Source organism: Rana temporaria, chromosome 5 (genome assembly GCF_905171775.1).
Source record: "Rana temporaria chromosome 5, aRanTem1.1, whole genome shotgun sequence".
NCBI classification, from domain to species: domain Eukaryota; kingdom Metazoa; phylum Chordata; class Amphibia; order Anura; family Ranidae; genus Rana; species Rana temporaria.
Window position 1 is genome coordinate 296,925,460 of NC_053493.1, and position 19,566 is coordinate 296,945,025.

The window sequence follows — 19,566 nt, forward strand, 5'->3', positions numbered from 1 at the left end:
GTGTGTAACCTGTGTGTATCACCAGCCACTGACCTCACCGCACGTCCCAAAGTAGCACCAGTGTTCATTGAACTCCATGAGTAGCAGGTAAAGCACATGGACATTTGTGGTCTCTGCTAGAAGGTACAAATGAAGAACTCCCCCTCATACAGACCATGCCATACGACTCCAATTACACACTGGTTACCCTCAGAATGGTGAACTGTCTGTGACACCTGCTGGGTGACGTCACCCGACACCTTCCCTCCCACTCCGCTCTGCAGTGATGCGGGTGAAGGAGAGAAGGGGCGGGACTGTGTAGTCAGCACTAGTGGGCGGGGACGGTGTGACGCCTGCCGGTAGTCGGGCCCGCCTCCTGTAGCCCTGGGACACGGCTGCTCGGCTCTTCCAGCGGCGAGTTGGCGGCTCGCAGTGAGAAGGAGGAAGGGGGAGAGCCTGGAGAGCCTGCAGCACCTTCCATTCATTCCCTGGCCGTCCGGCAGCCGGCTTCATCTACATCATCGTCTACTGGATAGAAGGTGAGAGGTCACCGCCTCCCTCCGGACTGTGTGTGTGGGCACCGGCACGTCTCTTGCTATGGCAGCTTCTGTGCCCGTGTACTGGATGGTGGAGAGCATGAGTAGTTGGGGGTGGTAACAGCGCCTATTTATAGCGTCATTTTCAGCTTCTGTCTGACCTGTACATAGTGTTTACAGGCTCTAATGTGGGGAGACAGCTTCCAGCAGTGCCAGCAGCTTCATCTATGGGTGTCGTGGGTTCTGATAGCTCATATGTAGGTGCTGTGGGTTCACATAGCCGATCCATGGGTGCCAGGGGTTCTGATGGCTGATCCGTGGGTGCTGATGGCTGATCCGTTGGTGCTGATGGCTGATCCGTGGGTGCTGATGGCTGATCCGTGGGTTCTGATGGCTGATCCGTGGGTGCTGATGGCTGATCCGTGGGTGCTGATGGCTGATCCGTGGGTGCTGATGGCTGATCCGTGGGTGCTGATGGCTGATCCGTGGGTGCTGATGGCTGATCCGTGGGTGCTGATGGCTGATCCGTGGGTGCTGATGGCTGATCCGTGGGTGCTGATGGCTGACCTGTAGGTGCTGTGGGTTCACATAGCTGTTCCATGGGTCCTGGGGGGTGCTGATGGCTGATCCGGGGGTGCCGGTGATGCTAATGGCTGACCTGTAGGTGCTGTGGGTTCACATAGCTGATCCATGGGTGCTGATGGCTGATCCATGGGTGCAGGGGGTGCTGATGGCTGATCTATGGGTGCTGATGGCTGATCCATGGGTGCTGTGGGTCCCCATAGCTGATGTTCTGATGGCTGATCCGTGGGTTCTGATGGCTGATCCGTGGGTTCTGATGGCTGATCCGTGGGTTCTGATGGCTGATCCGTGGGTTCTGATGGCTGATCCGTGGGTTCTGATGGCTGATCCGTGGGTTCTGATGGCTGATCCGTGGGTTCTGATGGCTGATCCGTGGGTTCTGATGGCTGATCCGTGGGTTCTGATGGCTGATCCGTGGGTGCTGATGGCTGATCCGTGGGTGCGGGGGTTGCTGATGGCTGATCCATGGGTGCTGATGGCTGACCTGTAGGTGCTGTGGGTTCACATAGCTGTTCCATGGGTCCTGGGGGGTGCTGATGGCTGATCCGGGGATGCTAATGGCTGACCTGTAGGTGCTGTGGGTTCACATAGCTGATCCATGGGTGCAGGGGGTTCTGATGGCTGATCTATGGGTGCTGATGGCTGATCTATGGGTGCTGATGGCTGATCTATGGGTGCTGATGGCTGATCTATGGGTGCTGATGGCTGATCCATAGCTGATGTTCTGATAGCAGATGTGTGGGTTCTGTTGGCTGATTTATTGGTGGTGTGGGTTCTCATAGCTCTGCCGTCCATGCCTTTCCATAGCTGATCTATGGGTGCCATGCGTTTCCATAGCTGATCTATGGGTGCCATACGTTTCCATAGCTGATCTATGGGTGCCGTGCGTTTCCATAGCTGATCTATGGGTGCCGTGCGTTTCCATAGCTGATCCATGGGTGCCGTGCGTTTCCATAGCTGATCTATGGGTGCCATGCGTTTCCATAGCTGATCTGTAAATTGCTAGGGGTTGTCCTGCTGATCTGTGGGTTGCTAGGGGTTGTCACAGCCAATCTGTGGGTTGCTAGGGGTTGTCGCTGCCGATCTGTGGGTTGCTAGGGGATGTCGCTGCCGATCTGTGGGTTGCTAGGGGATGTCGCTGCCGATCTGTGGGTTGCTAATGGTTCTATCTCTGTTGGTAAATAAGGCCGATACTTGTCTTTGCCTACAGACAATAGAAACCATTGCCAACTTATTTATTTACTACTTGAAAGATTTGTCTTTAGAGGTGTTTGTCCTACTGATGTCTGTTATTCATAAAACATATCGTGTAACTAAAAGCCATCCGTGTCCCATTGGGGAGACTTCCCTTCACTTCTGTCCAGTCAACAGGATGTTCAGGGAAATCTCTCCAAAGTTCCAGCTGTGGTGACAACCTCGGAATGTGGAATTTTCCCCACATTGATCCGGTAATAATTCTTACCATAATGAATAGGATGAATCTTTATAACTGCACAGTGTTTGTCTCTACACAATGCGATTCTTCTTGTATTTGCGGCTCTTTATATTTATACTAATGTAATGATAAAAATACCTAGGATTGGAACCTTGGTTAACAAGTGTTTTGAAAGACGAGCAACTTAAAAAAAATAAAAAATCCTGACTCGATTTGCGAGTGCTGAACAGGGGGCGCCGGTGATACTCAGAACGGTATGGAGCCTTTCGGAAATGCTCGGTTCCCAAGTGTTTCCGAGTTAAGCCGAGCGATCCCCAACTATTTCCAAGGCTCTCCGGCACCCCCCACCTCTTGCCACATGTGGTAGTCAATGCGGAACTAATTATCTTTGTTTCCATTGACTTCTATGGGGAAATTTGCTTTGATATGCAAGTGCTTTGGATTACAAGCATTCTCCTGGAACGGATTATGCTCGGAATCCAAGGTTCCACTGTATTGGCAGGCAACGCATTGCATTTAATCCACTTGTAGTAGTTTAAAGGGTATAAAATAGTACAAAGTAGGGATCGACCGATATCGTTTTTTTCAGTACTGATATTTTGGCCACCTCCCGGGCCGATATTCTGTACATTTTAATTTATTTTTTATTTTTACACTATACTTTTTAACTTTTTTTTTTTTTATCAGTGTTCTTGCTGTCACAAGGAATGTAAACATCCCTAGTGACAGTAATATGCCGTTACAGGTATTTTTATGGGCGGATCGGGGGTCTATAAGACCCCAAACCCCATCTCTGCACTTCAAGGTATTCAAAATGTCATGACATCGCGGGTTACTAGATCCGAGACCAGAACGAAGCATGTCCGCCGGCGGGCTGCCCGGGCCTCCCGGTGGGACAGGGGTGCCCAGGCGAGCGGTGGACGGTGGCAGGAGGAGGGAGGAGACGTCCCCTCCCGTTGCTTGTAATAGCCAATCGGCTGCAAAGCCGCATCATTTGTTATTACAATAAAGCTCTAAAGAACGGTACTGGGGTCATGCATGCACCGCTAAAACCCTTTAAAGCAGTGGTCTCCAAACCGCGGCCTGGGGGCCCTTTGCTTGTTTTTATCTGGCCCTTGGGGCACTATCTCATCCACTGATACCAACAATGGGGTACAATTCCTCCCAATAACACCGACGGGAGTCACTTTGGATGGGGGATTTGTGCAACTCAGCTTAACAATGGGGCACAATTTAGGCCAATGACACAGACGATGGGCACACTTATGCCCACTGAAACAAATGATGGGGCGTTATTTTTCCCACCAACGTCAGGACCTTTTCTATTGCCAATAGGCACAGTCCGGCCCCCCTAAAGTCTGAAGGACAGTAAACTGGCCCTTTGTTTAGAAGGTTTGGAGACCCCTGCTTTAAAGCAATATTGGTAATATCGGGTAAATTTGTGACCGATACTACAAAAAAAGCCAATATTGGCCGCCGATAATCATTCGATCTCTAGTACAAAAGTACTATAAGCTTCTGTGACTTGTAGTCCTACAGCAACAGTGGAGGCACAGGTCTCCTGTGACAACTGTCAAGGTGCCAGTCAGTCATAGGTCTCCTGTGACAACTGTCAAGGTGCCAGTCAGTCATAGGTGTCATGTGACAGCTGACCCAGGAACAAAGTGTTCCTGAAAAACAATCCAAATGTTGGCAGGGAGTGAGTGAGGAATTCTTGGAATAAAGGACAAAGTCCTCCCTGGGCATTTCATCCAGCCACCCTCTCTACTTGGACGCAGCTTGCGCTCTGACAAGGTAATTACAGATCTGACAAGCTTCCATTGGCATGTTACTTTGTTGTAACGTTGGACTTTTCAGCCCATGATTAGGCTTCCCCGTACTCGTCATTGTTTTGGAGCGATCTGTGCATGTGACTAATGTGCGGCTGTACATTTTTGTCCAGTGACTGCCAAGTTTTTGAACTCGCTGTACTGGTTGTTTGGGATAAGTATAGTATCGTTGGCACGTCTGCTGCTATTCTCTGAACAGATACACAGCGCCACTTTTCCATCAGAGGTTTAATACACAACTGTTGAAATATGAAATCCTATTCTTCAGGGGCCCGATTTCTTGTGACTGCCATTATCATTTCTGTGCCAACTTCCATAGTAGGGCCAACCTCTTAACTATCAATTGTTGTGCCCGGGAATGGGATTGCATTCTTGTAGCAATCTTGGCTAATTCATGAGCCTCTTAGAAGAAGGATTAATACATTGTTTTCTGCTAGTAACTCTTTACGTTCTTCTTTTACACGGTGAGGACAGCATTGTGATTTGTTTAGAACAGTGTGGCTGATTGTGGGGTGGACTGGGAAGTGAGTGTTGGATTGTGCCAGTCTACAACAGACACTTTGGGGGAGACGTACTCCGAAACTGGAGCAGCCGTGTATGGTAGCCAATCGGCTTCAGCTTGTTCAATTAAAGAGGAACTGCAGTCTTCTCACATAATTTGTAATAAAAACATCTTTGCCATTCTGAAGCTTCCCTCCAGCCACTTTGCATATTATTTTATATATACTGTGATTCTGTACCTGCCAAATATGCTGCCGAAATCTCCCTCCACTGAGTCTGGCTGCAACCATTTTAATTGTGGGCAGCTGAAGCTACTTCCTGGATTTACACACACACACACACCACCAGCTCTGCAGCTCTCATTGCCCCTCTTATAGGACTCACCCCCCTCCCTTCCTGGCAAACTCTCAGGAGAGAGAGAGAGCTGTGCATGATGTCATAAGCCTAGGCTTTTTACTAGACAAGAAACAGGAAGTGGGCTGTATAAGGTATTTACTGGCCGAATTATAATTTTCTTTTACTATCCAAAGTTAAAACAACAAGGGCAGAAGATTTAATAAATGGAAAGTTGAAAAAAATAACTGAAATTCTACTTTAAGCTTTGGCAATAAAACCTGGAAGCTGATTGGTTCCTTTGCAGAGCTGCACTCTCCAGTTTCAGTAAATAACCCCCTTTGTGTGTCCAGTTTTCATCCTTTTGTATCTGAATTGCTCTTTCATTTGCACTTTTGTATCAAATGCACTTGACCCAGTTTTAATATTGTATACCCAGCCCAGTACAACGCATGGCAGTGTGTTACAGTGCACAGCAACTCGGGAACCTTGTGGAAGTACATTGGAGTACCATTAAAAAAATGTCATTGCACCTAATGTGTGTTGCAGTAATACCACCCTTGGCTTCAATCTACTGAGTGACGCCAATCTTACAGTGAGCCTCTCTAGCTCCTCCATTCAGAAAACTGTCTTGTATTCTTAAAGCAGAACACAAGACTTTTTCTGAATTGATAAGGTGAGGGAGAGGAGGAGACGAATATCCAGATCTCCACCACTCCATCCAGAAGAAGCCTTGCTTTGATAAGAATAACTCTAGGTTCACACCTTTAGCATTTTTGCGGGGTGGCCCACATTTGCGCGGGCACGGCAGCATTTTCATTTCATTAGGCTTCCGTATCTGTTTCCCGCAGGTTTTTAAATTGTGGCCTGCAGGGAAATCAGGTGGTTAATTTGGCCATGCAATTGTCCTTGCAGTTCATGCACACACTGCGCTTTTACATGTGTGGGGGGTGCCATTCAAAAGGATTGGCAGGCCTGTCCGTTTTCTGACAGCAGCGCATTTTCATTGCGTGTGTGGGAATCGCTCTCTCTTTTTTTTTTCTCTCTCTCTCTCTCTCTCTCTCTCTCTCTCTCTCTCTCTCTCTCTCTCTCTCTCTCTCTCTCTCTCTCTCTCTCTCTCTCTCTCTCTCTCTCTCTCTCTCTCTCTCTCTCTCTCTCTCTCTCTCTCTCTCTCTCTCTCTCTCTCTCTCTTTCTTTTTTCTCTCTTTTTTCCTTCTCTCTCTCTCTCTCTCTCTCTTTTTTCTCTCTTTTTTCCTTCTCTCTCTCTCTCTCTCTCTCTCTCTCTCTCTCTCTCTCTCTCTCTCTCTCTTTTTTTTCTCTCTTTTTTCCTTCTCTCTCTCTTTTTTTTTTTTTTCTCTTTTTTTTCTCTCTTCTATATTTATATATATATATATAATTTCTCGTATACACATTTTTTTTTTCTGGCGTTATTTCTCCAAAATACATGTCATAAGAGAAACCTAGGGCTACCATTGCTAGTCTTCTGGAAAAACCTGGCTGCCTTGCTTTGTCTGGTGGTTGACTTTACTTCACAACCCTTTAGGCTGTCCATCACTTAGTAACCACATAGGAGAAGCAGATTATTTTATTCAAATCTCTGCTGTTGTATACAGTGTGCGTTTACGACTGTCTCCCAGACTCATGCCTGCAGTAGTTTGAATGTGCTTTACATGCAAGTCAATGAGAGGCTTCCTCATTCAGATACCTTCATCATACTTGGGAAGCCACATTCCCCAAGGCTTTTACACCTACTCATTTCTAAAATGGCCACTTGCAGATTGAGACCCAAATTACAGCCCTAGTAAAAACGTGTCCCTACAGGTAAGCTTATAATAAGCCTTACCTATAAGTACCGTGAATATCTTGTAAAACCAATCTTCAGCCTCTAATTCATGATCCCTCCTCCGGTCCTCTGTATAAATAGGGCTGTTTTTTTTTCCCCTCTTATTTAAGTTTTTTTATTAAAATGTCCGTCCGCACTAACCTCTGCATTTAGGCGAATGATCTGCTTTATCCTCCCTTTGCCCCCATGGGATATGCAAGTCGCACATGCCAGGAGGCAAAGCCTTTCATTCACTAAAAGATGAGGGTGGGCCTAGCGCCATGTCATCAGGAGGCATGCCAGCCGATCCTGGAACAGCCGACAGCCTGTTAATGACGCCATAGGAAAACATGGTGGTACGGGACAGAGCACTGCCAGGAGAGAGGAGGATCTCGGCTGGATACACTGGGTTTGTATCTGAAATGTGAAGAACTCCCCACCAGGTAGGTAGGGGTTTAAAAAAAGACAGTGAGTGGAGGGGGAATATCCGCTTAAAGGGGTTGTAAACCTGTGTGTTTTTTTTCACCTTAATGCATCCTATGCATTAAGGTGAAAACACACCTTGCTGTGCCTGCCCCCCCCCCCCAGCCCCCATTTTTACTTACCTGAGCCCTGAATTTCCATGGGCAAGATCCGGTTTCGCCTTCCCCTTGTCTTGTCGGCTCTTCATTGGATAGATTGATAGCAGCGCAGCCATTGGCTCCCACTGCTGTCAATCAAATCCAATGACGCGGCCGCTGGGGATGGGGCCGAGTCATACACTCGGCGGTTATGTAAACCGAGTGTATGACACGGGAGCGTGCCTGCAAGGTAACCCCCTTGGGATAGAGCTTCCCAGAGGGTGTTATCTATTGCGGGGAAGAGCCGAGAGAGCTGCCGTGGGACCCCAGTGGAGGTAAGTAGGACATGTTTGTTATTTAAAAAAAAAAATAACTGAACCTTTAGTACAACTTTAGACCTAAAACTGTTTGGCAGATATTCACATCAGTTCCAGCTGAAGACATTGTTGGTGCATGAGCAGTACACTCTACATTCAGGGCATTCATTGCAAAGGGCACCATGCCGCAAAGGTGATTCCTGTGGGCATGGGGGGGGGGGAGTGATGCCATCGTGGCCTGGTCAATGAAATGGGTGGAGAACATGAACTTGAAAGGATAATTAGGCCACCGCACGTCCTGCCCCAGTGTGAAAGGGGCATAAAAGTGATTATATCCTCCTCTCTAAAATTGCTAGATATCTAAGGTGCTGGGCCTGCTGGTGAAAGGTGATCTTAATAAGGGTCTGTTTTAAAAAAAAAAACAAAAAAAACATTTTTTGGGGTCTATAAGGATAAAAATATAACTGATTTTAAACAATTCTACGTTTCAACAGTGAAAACACAGGAAGTACATAATATTGTGGCATAAAAGAGGAACTTCCTGTCCCGTGCTTTTAAAATATTTCCTTTTTCTTGGTCGACATTAAACATACGCTAGTGAATTTGTTGTTGATCTGCTGTGATCCACTGGTCTGAGCATTAGGGCTGCAATTAACGATTCTTTTCATAATCGATTAGTTGGCCGATTATTGTTTAGATTAATCAGTTAATAACGCTAAAAAAATAATAATTTTGCGGTGATTTTCATTTATTTTTTTGGCCAATTTGTTGTTGGGCAGATTAAAAAATACAAATTGCTGCAAAAACACATTACATGCATTTCTGTAGATTCTCCATTGAAGTATATTGTACCAAAAAAACAAAATAGCACCATTTTGCGTTAAAAAAAAGTCCTTGCCCTATTCAAATACGCAGCAGCTGAAAAAAAAATCATGGATGTGAACGTGTCCCATAGGAAACCATGTAAATGAACTGTAGTGTGTTTCTGCAAAAAGCACCAAAAAAAAGAGGTGTGACCTAGGCCTGAGATGTTAAGTAACATAATGGGGTTAAAAAAACTAAAATAAGTACAAAAAGAGCAACTAATTGCTATTGTAAGGGGTTATTTTTTACTGTTGGATAGTGAAAGTAATATTTACAGTAGCGATTTGCTCTTTTTGTACTATTTTTTTTTATTTTTTTAACCCCTATTTTTTTTAACCCCATTATGTTACTGGCTGATCGATTATGAAAATGGTAATCGATTAATTTCATTAGTTGTCGATTAATCGATTAGTTGTTTCGGCCCTACTGAGCATGCATGTCAGGTCCCATGTGCCATCTTCCTCGCTGATGCCAGTTGTCCCTTTGTGGGTCCAGCCAGCCTGCTAATGACATACCGAAAGTCCGTTTTCCTCCAGCTTTGGATCCACCCTCCTCCAGATGCTCTTTGGAAGCTAAAGCCTCCTGGAATATCCCAGGAGGTGCCAGCAACGGGACCACATTATTCTCACCTAGGTGAGAATGAAAGCATGGGGGTGAGCTGCAGTGGAAAGAAAAAAGGGGAGCTTTTTAGATTGCAGAAGGAAAGCTATAATAGTCCAAAAAGTAAAAACTTGCTATGTATGGTATTTAGAGGTGTTCATTGTGCCTTAGCTGTGCCCTGAAAAATAACAGTACACTTCCTGGTATGTAAATGTTCCTAGGCACTGTGCCTACAGCTTTATAGCTGTATATCTTCAGTGCGAAACCTAAGGCACCGTTACCTCTGACTACTAGTCTCAGCAGATTTGGAGTGAGATCTTGTCAAAGTGAGCGTCCATGATCTAAAAAAAAAAGGTACCTGCACACTACTTGCAGTACTCGCCCTTACAGCGGATGCATGCAATGCTAATAAGGCGAATGGTGCTGTCATAGTAGAGGCCAAAACAATGCAAGATCACCAGCATACCATCTTCACAAATGCAGACAGGACATTTATTCATCATCCTCAGAAAATTACATTTTTTGAAGATGCTGAGGCTACGAGGTATGGGCAGACGGCTACACTGACACTCTGCAGAAGCCTGAGATTGCCCCCACGATCTGCTGCTTTACAGGCTTCTAATAAAAAGGATATAATAAATACTTTATTTTTTTTACCTGCAAAAAAATGTGCGTTTTATTTATTTAGAAAGGTGAACTTTTCCTTTTTTAAAGGAGGCATTCTGACCAACACTGTAGGGGTTTCATTCTTCCCTCTTAGCACCAATGTAAGGGGTATTTTCCCCATTGGCCCCCTATGAAATGGACTTTATAGGGGCTTCCCCAGCCGATTTGCTGGCCGCCTACTACGTATGAGTGAAGCGCGCAAAGGAGAAGGAAAAAGTCACCTGGAAGTGGGAGCGGGTACCTGTCAAAACCAGCAAACGAGTGGATTTTACCCTTTTGGGTGGAGCTCCAATTTAAGCTACTGAAAGATCGTTCTTGCTAAGGGCTCATGCAAAGTCTGCATTCGGGATGTACGCGAGTACTGCTTGGTTGTGCATACGTCCATTGCGTATTTCAGCCTGGACAGGCTGCTGGCAGCTGTATGCACCACCTATGACTCCTGGACGCTGATGATGCCTTTTCTTTACATCCTAAATATCTTAAGCCTAGGTTCACATTTGTCATGCGATTTGAAAGATCAAATCGCATGACAAGTCGCAGCCTATTGGAGGCAATGGCACTGTTCCAATCGGTGCGACACCAATTTTGCCGCACCGCAAAAGTAGTTTCTGCACTACTTTGCTGATTTCAGGTGCGACTTCAATAGACATCTGTGCATGAAGCCACACAGATGTCTTTCAAGTAGCACCTGAAATCGCGCTGACCTTGCTACTTTGAAATCGCGCTACTTCAAGTGAAGTAGCGTGATTTCAAAGTAGCAACAATGTGAACACAAGTACAATTGTTTTTTGTGGAACATACCTGTTTTTGTGCTGAGCGGACACCTCTGGCACCAACCTGATCCTGTGGAAACCGTAACACTCATCTGGAAAATCCAGTTTGGACAATTTCAACTCCTCCATCCTGAGACAGGTTTGGGGTATCTGAAGGAACAATCATGCATGTTTTAGGGAAATAATAAATATTTGTTGGATTTTCTGACCATCATCTTTGATCGTGGATGGTTTTATTTGGATGTTCCAGAATATACATTAAAACATTCAATCAAGTAACTGAAACTACAGATCCCGTTGTAGTGAATGTCAATTCTTGTGTTGTGGCAATGCTACCTCTGTGTGTAGGCCTGTGAGTTCGAACTTTCTCTGGTTGTGACAATTGACCTTTTGCCACTGTGGAGACCCTCTTCTGTAGAACTTTCTTACATTGCTAACAAAGGGCTGCTTGTTTTCCTCTGTACAACCAATGTGTACGTTCAGTGTTCAGCAGCTGCTAGCAATGTAAACTGAGAACTTCTACCATAATGACGTCGTGTCTGTACGGAAATTCACTTCATTTGTCCGTGTTAAATGCCACTGGTTCTTTGGAAGCTGGTCTAAACCTTTACTAGTAGAAAATATGGTTTATTGTTTTGTATATGCAAAGTATTTTACCCAGTGCTGCAAAATGCTGGCCGGCAAACATCTTCCGGAGTATCCAAGGTGTGGAGACATCTATGACCCCCCCTGGCAGTAGGAACTGTTACCATTTCTGGGGAAACATGCTTGGCAGACAGAAGTGGTAACCATATGTTTAGGTAGAATTTTGTGAGGCCTGGTACCCGATCACCTGATTGTTGTGATAGCCTCTGACTTCATCAGCTCGCCCATCCCACTCAGCGAATCGGAGAATGCCGCTCAGCCTGACTATTCCATGTGTGAGATGGGAAGTCTGTGTCTTGCAGCCGGTGACTTGTCGTTAAGGTTCCCCTATCGAGATGATTCCTGTAAGGACTGCGCAGGCGCAAGCCTTGCCGACGGAAATCTCCGAACCTAGGCCGGCATCCAGGCTCATTCCTTAACATCCTTGTGGATTGGAGGATGTTAAAAAAAGAGCCAGGAGGCCGACTGGCCACTTTCCTCAAATTCCACGTCGCCCTGGATGCCGGCCGAGGTTCGGAGATTTTCGTCTGCAAGGATTGCGCCTGCGCAGTCTTTACAGGAACCATCTCGATAGCCGGAACCATGTCGTCAGATCACCGGAACCAAGACCTGTGTACTGTATGTAGCTGAAGTTTCATGCAGTACATACCCTGTAGCACGTAGTGAAGGAAATCGTTTGTTTGTACCACCTTGGTCCAAACAAACTATTTAAAGTGACATGAAACATGGACATCAGCTTTAAGTTAGCCAATAAAGGGTATCACTTCTACTCTAGAGCAGGGGTCACCAAACTGTGGCCCATTGGCCAGATGTGGGCCTTTGCTTGCCTTTATTCGGCCCTCTGGGTATTATTTCTTCCACTGATACAATGCACTGTTCCTTCCACTGACACCAAAGACGGGGCATTATGCCTCCCACTGACACGAGCAATGGGGTAATCTTCCTCCCACTGACACCTATGATGTAATTGTTTTACTCTGACTGACCACCAAGCCTATGGCAGTGTTTTACTCCAGATGCCAGGGCATTTTCTACTCCCAAAAGTTTAAAGGGCAGGGGTCTCTACATTTTCAAAAGAAAGGGCCAGTGAACTGTCGTTCAGGCTTTAGGGGGGCCGGACTGTGCCCAGTGGGAGTAAACCATGCTTGATCTTTGGGAGAAATAGTTGGTGTCAGTGGGAGGAATAATGCCCTATTTTTTTGTCAATGGAAGGATTAATGCCCGATTGTTGGTGTCAGTGGAAGGAATAGTACCCATTTGTTGGTGTCAGTGGCAGGAATTCTGCCTGATTGTTGGTGTCGGTGGTAGGTATAGTACCCATTTGTTGGTGTCAGTGGCAGGAATTCTGCCTGATTGTTGGTGTCAGTGGTAGGAATAGTACCCATTTGTTGGTGTCAGTGGCAGGAATTCTGCCTGATTGTTGGTGTCGGTGGTAGGTATAGTACCCATTTGTTGGTGTCAGTGGCAGGAATTCTGCCTGATTGTTGGTGTCAGTGGTAGGAATAGTACCCATTTGTTGGTGTCAGTGGCAGGAATTCTGCCTGATTGTTGGTGTCGGTGGTAGGTATAGTACCCATTTGTTGGTGTCAGTGGCAGGAATTCTGCCTGATTGTTGGTGTCGGTGGAAGGAATAGTACCCATTTGTTGGTGTCAGTGGCAGGAATTCTGCCTGTTTGTTGGTGTCGGTGGAAGAAATAGTACCCATTTGTTGGTGTCAGTGGCAGGAATTCTGCCTGATTGTTGGTGTCGGTGGAAGGAATAGTACCCATTTGTTGGTGTCAATGGCAGGAATTCTGCCTGATTGTTGGTGTCGGTGGAAGGAATAGTACCCATTTGTTGGTGTCAGTGGCAGGAATTCTGCCTGATTGTTGGTGTCGGTGGTAGGAATAGTACCCATTTGTTGGTGTCAGTGGCAGGAATTCTGCCTGATTGTTGGTGTCGGTGGTAGGTATAGTACCCATTTGTTGGTGTCAGTGGCAGGAATTCTGCCTGATTGTTGGTGTCAGTGGTAGGAGAATGCTTCAAGGGCCGCATAAAGGAAACAAAAGGCTGCAGTCTGGAGACCTCTGCTCTAGAGTGTTTCTGCATTGATTAATGGTTATCAATATATTTTCACTCGGCTCTCTTGTCAAAGCAATCCTAGCAGCGAACTAGCCACGCCCCCCCCTCCTGCTGCCGCCATGCGTGACTTTCTCTGGCTCTTCCCACCCAAGACCACCACACAGCGACAACTGACTGGCTTTCGGCTATGGCAACCCAGAAGCAATGACCTGACATCCCTTCCGGTTTACCTGGATGTCAATGGCGCCATTCTCAAAAATCAAAAGAATTCAAAAACGCTGTTCTTGGTGTAAAAGGTAAAAAATCTATTGCGCTATTGCGAGTATTAAATGTGAACCCAGTGTAAATTAATACATACAAAATAATATATATATTAGTACTAAATCTGCTATATCTATAGGTGCACAAAACCGCTGATAAGTAAATGGTGAAAGATGATAAGCGCTAAAGTAAAGGTGAAGTAAATATGTATAATGGCTGAAAGTTCTTGGTGTGATTTTTGAGGGCAGAGGAGGGATTTGGGGTCTTATAAACACCATATCTCTCCATAAAGAGGACATGTCGCATGCCTATTGCTGTCACAAGGATGTTTACATTCCTTGTGACAGCAATAAAAGTGCTAAATAAATGTAAAGCATTATTATACAAATAAGAAAAGATAATGATGGAAAAAAAAAGTACCATTGCGCCCCACCCCCAACCTCCGCACGCATACAGCGATCGTCCCACACGTGTGAGGTATCACCGCACAACGTCAGAACATATGCAGCAATTCTAGCATTAGACCTCCGTCTAAAGTGGTAACCTGTAAAGGCTTTTAAAGCGTCACCGATGGATTGTAAAATTTACGTTGTTTGCCGCTAGTGCACGGGCGAGTGCAATTATAAAGCGTGACATGTTTGGCATCTGTTTACTCCACATTTTTTTGCGTTAGGTATTGTGTGTTTTTTTTTTCTTTGCATTAAAAATAAAAAATTTTTTTCAAAAAAAATTGCATTTGAAAAAACGCTACACAAATACAGTGTGATATAATTTTTTTTAAAACCAACCAATTTATTCTCTACGACCTATGCTTAAAAAAAATATATAATGTTTGGGGGTTTTAATTGATTTTCTAGCAAAAAATAAGTATTGTAACATGTAAACAAAGTGCCAGAACAACTTGGTCTGCGAGTGGTTATTTTGTAGCCTTCTACAGATCCAACAACTATATTCGTCATTTACGGGAAACGTACTCAGTTACTGGAAGTGTGCTGGCCACGACTGATTACTTCTGTGGTAGCACTGCATACATGTTTTGGTCTTAGACATTTTATTTTCAGTTTTGCTTTCCTATGTGCAGATGAGTACAGGAAAGAGGTTGGGTTTCATGTTACAATCCTACAACACAAAATACAAGTGATGACAGCTTCAGATAGAAACAATTTTTGAATTTATGCCTGCTAAACGCACCAGCAACATTACTTGCAGCTTTATTGCAAAGTTCAGTAGCTGGAAGCAGGATGCATCATAGAAGTCTATATGTGAGTACTTTGGTGGATTCTAGAAGCTGAACACTCCAGATCTAAAAGGCCAGGAGGCTTTACTACTTCTACTATACGCTTGCAGCTGTCGAACCCTGCAGGAATCGATAGATTAGATTTCTGCCGCTGGGATTCACTCCTCTATGGGCAGGCGAAAGTCAGTGGAGACGTGCCCGCCTGTCACCTGATCCAAGATCTGCTCAAAACAGACGAATGGCGGTACGTTCGCCACCCGTCCAGCGGATCGGATAAAAACGGACAGGCGGATACATTTTCATCCGATCTTACATAGAGAACAGCGAGTCTCCGATAGGTCCATCCATGCAACGCGAGCAGAGACAGACCTGTCATCCGCTCAGAAGGGATCATCCCGCTGAGCTTGGGGAGTCCATGCAACGGATCCGCCTCGTGTTTAAGGGGCCTATGGCTAATTTCACTTGGAGGTGCTTTACAGACACTATAGTGCTAAAAATAGCACCTGTAAAGTGCCTCTCCTGTCACTCCAGGGCCGAACAGTTCACTGGCAGGATGCAAAAAAATAATTTCTGCAAGCAGCATCTTTGAGGCGCTTTAGGAGAGGTGTATGCACTGCTTCTAAAGTGCCCCTGCCCATTGAGCGGGCACTTTTAACCCTTTTTCAAGTGCTAGTGGGGATTAAAAGTGCCCCGCTAGCGGTCGAAAAGCACTGCAAAAACTACGGTAAAGCGCAGCTAAAAATAGCAGCGCTTTACCTCCATGCCCCAGTGTGAAAGTGCCCTTAGGGTTCTGCGTAGGGAAGATCAGCATCTGAACCCAAAAAAGCTGAAGGGTAATAGACTCGAGGTAAATAAAGGCATTACAATTCAATTTAAAGTATACCAGTAATGTGCAAGATATTAAAGTCTACTGCTTTTAATAGAAAAATATTTATACCCACTTTTTTTTTAAATCATGCTCTCAACGTTTTGATCCTCTTTGAGACCTGTGATCTATTGTGAGACCCGTGATCTATTTTTTTTTTTAAGACCCATGAGACTCGTGATCTATTTTTAGGTCTAGAAATAGATCACAGGTCTAAAAATAGATCGCAGGTCTCAAGGGTCTAAAAATAGATCGCAGGTCTAAAAATAGATCGCAGGTCTAAAAAAAGATCGCAGGTCTAAAAAAAGATCGCAGGTCTAAAAAAAGATCGCAGGTCTAAAAAAAGATCATGGGTCTCACGAGTCTAAAAATAGATCACGGGTCTAAAAATAGATCACGGGTCTCGAGGGTCTAAAAATAGATCACGGGTCTAAAAATAGATCATGGGTCTCGAGGGTCTAAAAATAGATCATGGGTCTCGAGGGTCTAAAAATAGATCACGGGTCTAAAAATAGATCATGGGTCTCGAGGGTCTAAAAATAGATCACGGGTCTAAAAATAGATCACGGGTCTCGAGGGTCTAAAAATAGATCACGGGTCTAAAAATAGATCACGGGTCTCGAGGGTCAAAAAATAGATCACGGGTCTAAAAATAGATCATGGGTCTCGAGGGTCTAAAAATAGATCACGGGTCTCGAGGGTCTAAAAATAGATCACGGGTCTAAAAATAGATCACAGGTCTGTGATCTTTTTTTTAGACCTGTGGTCTATTTTTAGACCTGTGAGACCCTTGGTCTATTTTTAGACCTTCGTCTAAACAATTCAATCTATTTTTAGACTCTTGATTTATTTTAAGATCCAGGTCTAAACCGTTTAATCTATTTTTAGATTCTTGTCTATAAATAGATCACGGGTCTATAAATAGATCACGGGTCTACAAATAGATCACGGGTCTACAAATAGATCACGGGTCTACAAATAGATCACGGGTCTACAAATAGATCACGGGTCTCAAGGGTCTAAAAATGGATCACGGGTCTCAAGGGTCTAAAAATGGATCACTGGTCTAAAAATGGATCACTGGTCTAAAAATGGATCACTGGTCTAAAAATGGATCACTGGTCTAAAAATGGATCACTGGTCTAAAAATGGATCACTGGTCTAAAAATGAATCACTGGCCTAAAAATGAATCACTGGCCTAAAAATGAATCACGGGTCTAAAAATGAATCACGGGTCTAAAAATGAATCACGGGTCTAAAAATGAATCACGGGTCTAAAAATGAATCACGGGTCTAAAAATGAATCACGGGTCTAAAAATGAATCACGGGTCTAAAAATGAATCACGGGTCTAAAAAAAGATCACGGGTCTCAGGGGTCTAAAAATAGATCACAGGTCTAAAAATAGATCACAGGTCTGTGATCTATTTTTAGACCTGTGAGACCCTTGGTCTATTTTTAGACCCTGGTCTAAACAATACGATCTATTTTTAGACCCTTAATTTATTTTAAGATCCTGGTCTAAACAGTTTGATCTATTTTTAGATTATTGTCTCAACTAACTGAATACAACTAATCGGCATAATTGAGAATAAAAATAGTTGTCAGCAACTTTCATTGTTGATTAATTAGCCAGCCGATTTTAGATAGCCTTCATACAGAATGCATTAGTTACTGTATGAACCGAACAGTGTGCTGAGCTGTGTATGTGCTGCACTGTGTATACATGTCAGTATACACAGTGCAGCACACATACAGCTCAACGCATCGTTTACACATGTCAGTATACACAGTGCAGCACACATACAGCTCAACGCATCGTTCACACATGTCAGTATACAGAGTGTAACACACATACAGCTCAGTACACCGTCTGTGCATGTCAGTAAGTGACTGAGAACTCGTAAACATGTGAGAAGCAATGTCTCATGGGACATGCAGTCCTGGGCAGGAGAAGGAAATTATTTAAAGTGATTCTAAAGGCAGAAGGTTTTTTGACTTAAGGCCCTTTTCACACTTGTGGGACTTGTCCTGCGACTTGAGACTGCAACGTTGTAACCCATGATTTCCAATGAGTACAAATCATATCTGTATGACCTAAAGTCGCACCGACTTTAAAGTAGTCTCTGTACTACTTTGGTCCGACTTTGATGCGAGTTGAGGTCTGCAGACCTCAAGTTTACACAGACATTCACTTTCAAGTCACGGCAGTGTGAAAGGGGCCTAAGGGGGTTGTAAAGTCATAAGAAGGCTTTTTATCTATATGCATAGAATGCATAAAGATAAAAAACCTGTGTGCAGCCCCCCCCCCCCCTAACACTTACCTGAGGTCCCTCTCTGTCCAGCGATGTCCACGAGTGTTTCAAACGTCCAAGATTCTCCCTCCTGATTGGCTGAGTCACAGCAGTGGTGCCATTGGCTCCCGCTGCTGTCAATCAAAGTCAGTTAGCCAATCAGGGTAAAGAGGGGCCAGGTTGGGGCTCCATGGACACAGGGAGCTGTGACCCTGCTCGGGTGCCCCCATAGCTGCTTGCACTGACACTTTTTTGGGAACCAGTGACACTAATACAGTGATCATTGCTAAAAATAATATGAACTGTCACTGTATAAATGACACTAGCTGGGAAAGGGTTGACATCAGGGGAAAGGGTTAACTTCCTTGTTTACATTTAGCCAGATTCAGAAAGACTGGCATAACTTTGAGGCGGCGTAGCGTATTGCATATACGCTACGCTGCCATAAGTCAGAGGCAAGTGCTGTATTCACAAAGCACTTGCCTCCTAATTTACGGCGGTGTAGCGTTAATGGGCTGGCCTAAGCGTGCCTAATTCAAATGTGGAACAGGGGGCGTGTTTTATGTTAATGACTGGTGACGTGATTGACGTTTTTAACGAACGGCGCATGCGCCGTCCGTGGACATATCCCAGTGTGCATTGCTCCAAAGTACGCCGCAAGGATGTATTGGTTTCGACGTGGACGTAAATTACGTCCAGCCCCATTCACGGACGACTTGCGCAAACAAAGTAAAATTTTCAAGTTTCGATGCAGGAATGACGGCCATACTTAACATTGGCTAGGCCAGCTATTTGTTCGACTAACTTTACGCCGGAAAAAGCCTTACGTAAACGACGTAAAAAAATGCGCCTGGCGCGCATATGTTTCTGAATCGGCGTATCTAGCTCATTTGCATATTCTACAACGAAATCAACGGAAGCGCCACCTAGCGGCCACTGTAAATATACACCCTAAGATACGACGGTGTAGGAGACTTACGCTGCTCGTATCTTAGCCTAATTTTAGCGTATCTGGTTTCCAGAATATGCTTAAATTTACGACAGCGTAGATTCAGAGTTACGACGGCATATCTACTGATACGCCGGCGTAAACGTCTCTGAATCTAGCTAATTTTGTTTACAGACTGCAGGCCTGTGTGTTCTGTGTGTCTGCCTGACAATCGGTGGGTGCTGGAGTACCCACTGATCAGCTTCTGCTGTGTGTAATCGCAGTGGGAGCGAGCAGGCGGCGCACTATTGTGCCACCTACACGGAAGTGCGGTATCGTGTGTGTGGTGATAATAATAATAAAAATGTATGTTTATTTTTGTGTATGTGATCTAGTGCACAGCTGTCACCCTGTAGCAGTAAAACTACTATAGGGCGGTCGGCAAGTAGTTAATCTTGCAGTTTAGAGCTCCTGTCTG

General features: G+C 45.0%; 1 protein-coding gene across 1 annotated transcript in view; it reads left to right on the forward strand.

The window, feature by feature from the left end:
* The first annotated feature begins 330 nt into the window (after nt 1-330).
* The window catches only part of LPIN2 (lipin 2), a 160,967-nt gene continuing 141,731 nt past the window's right edge, over nt 331-19,566 (forward strand). The window contains exon 1 of the mRNA XM_040354028.1: nt 331-518. The gene's annotated coding sequence lies outside the window, so the exon portion shown is untranslated. The remainder of the gene's footprint in view (nt 519-19,566) is intronic.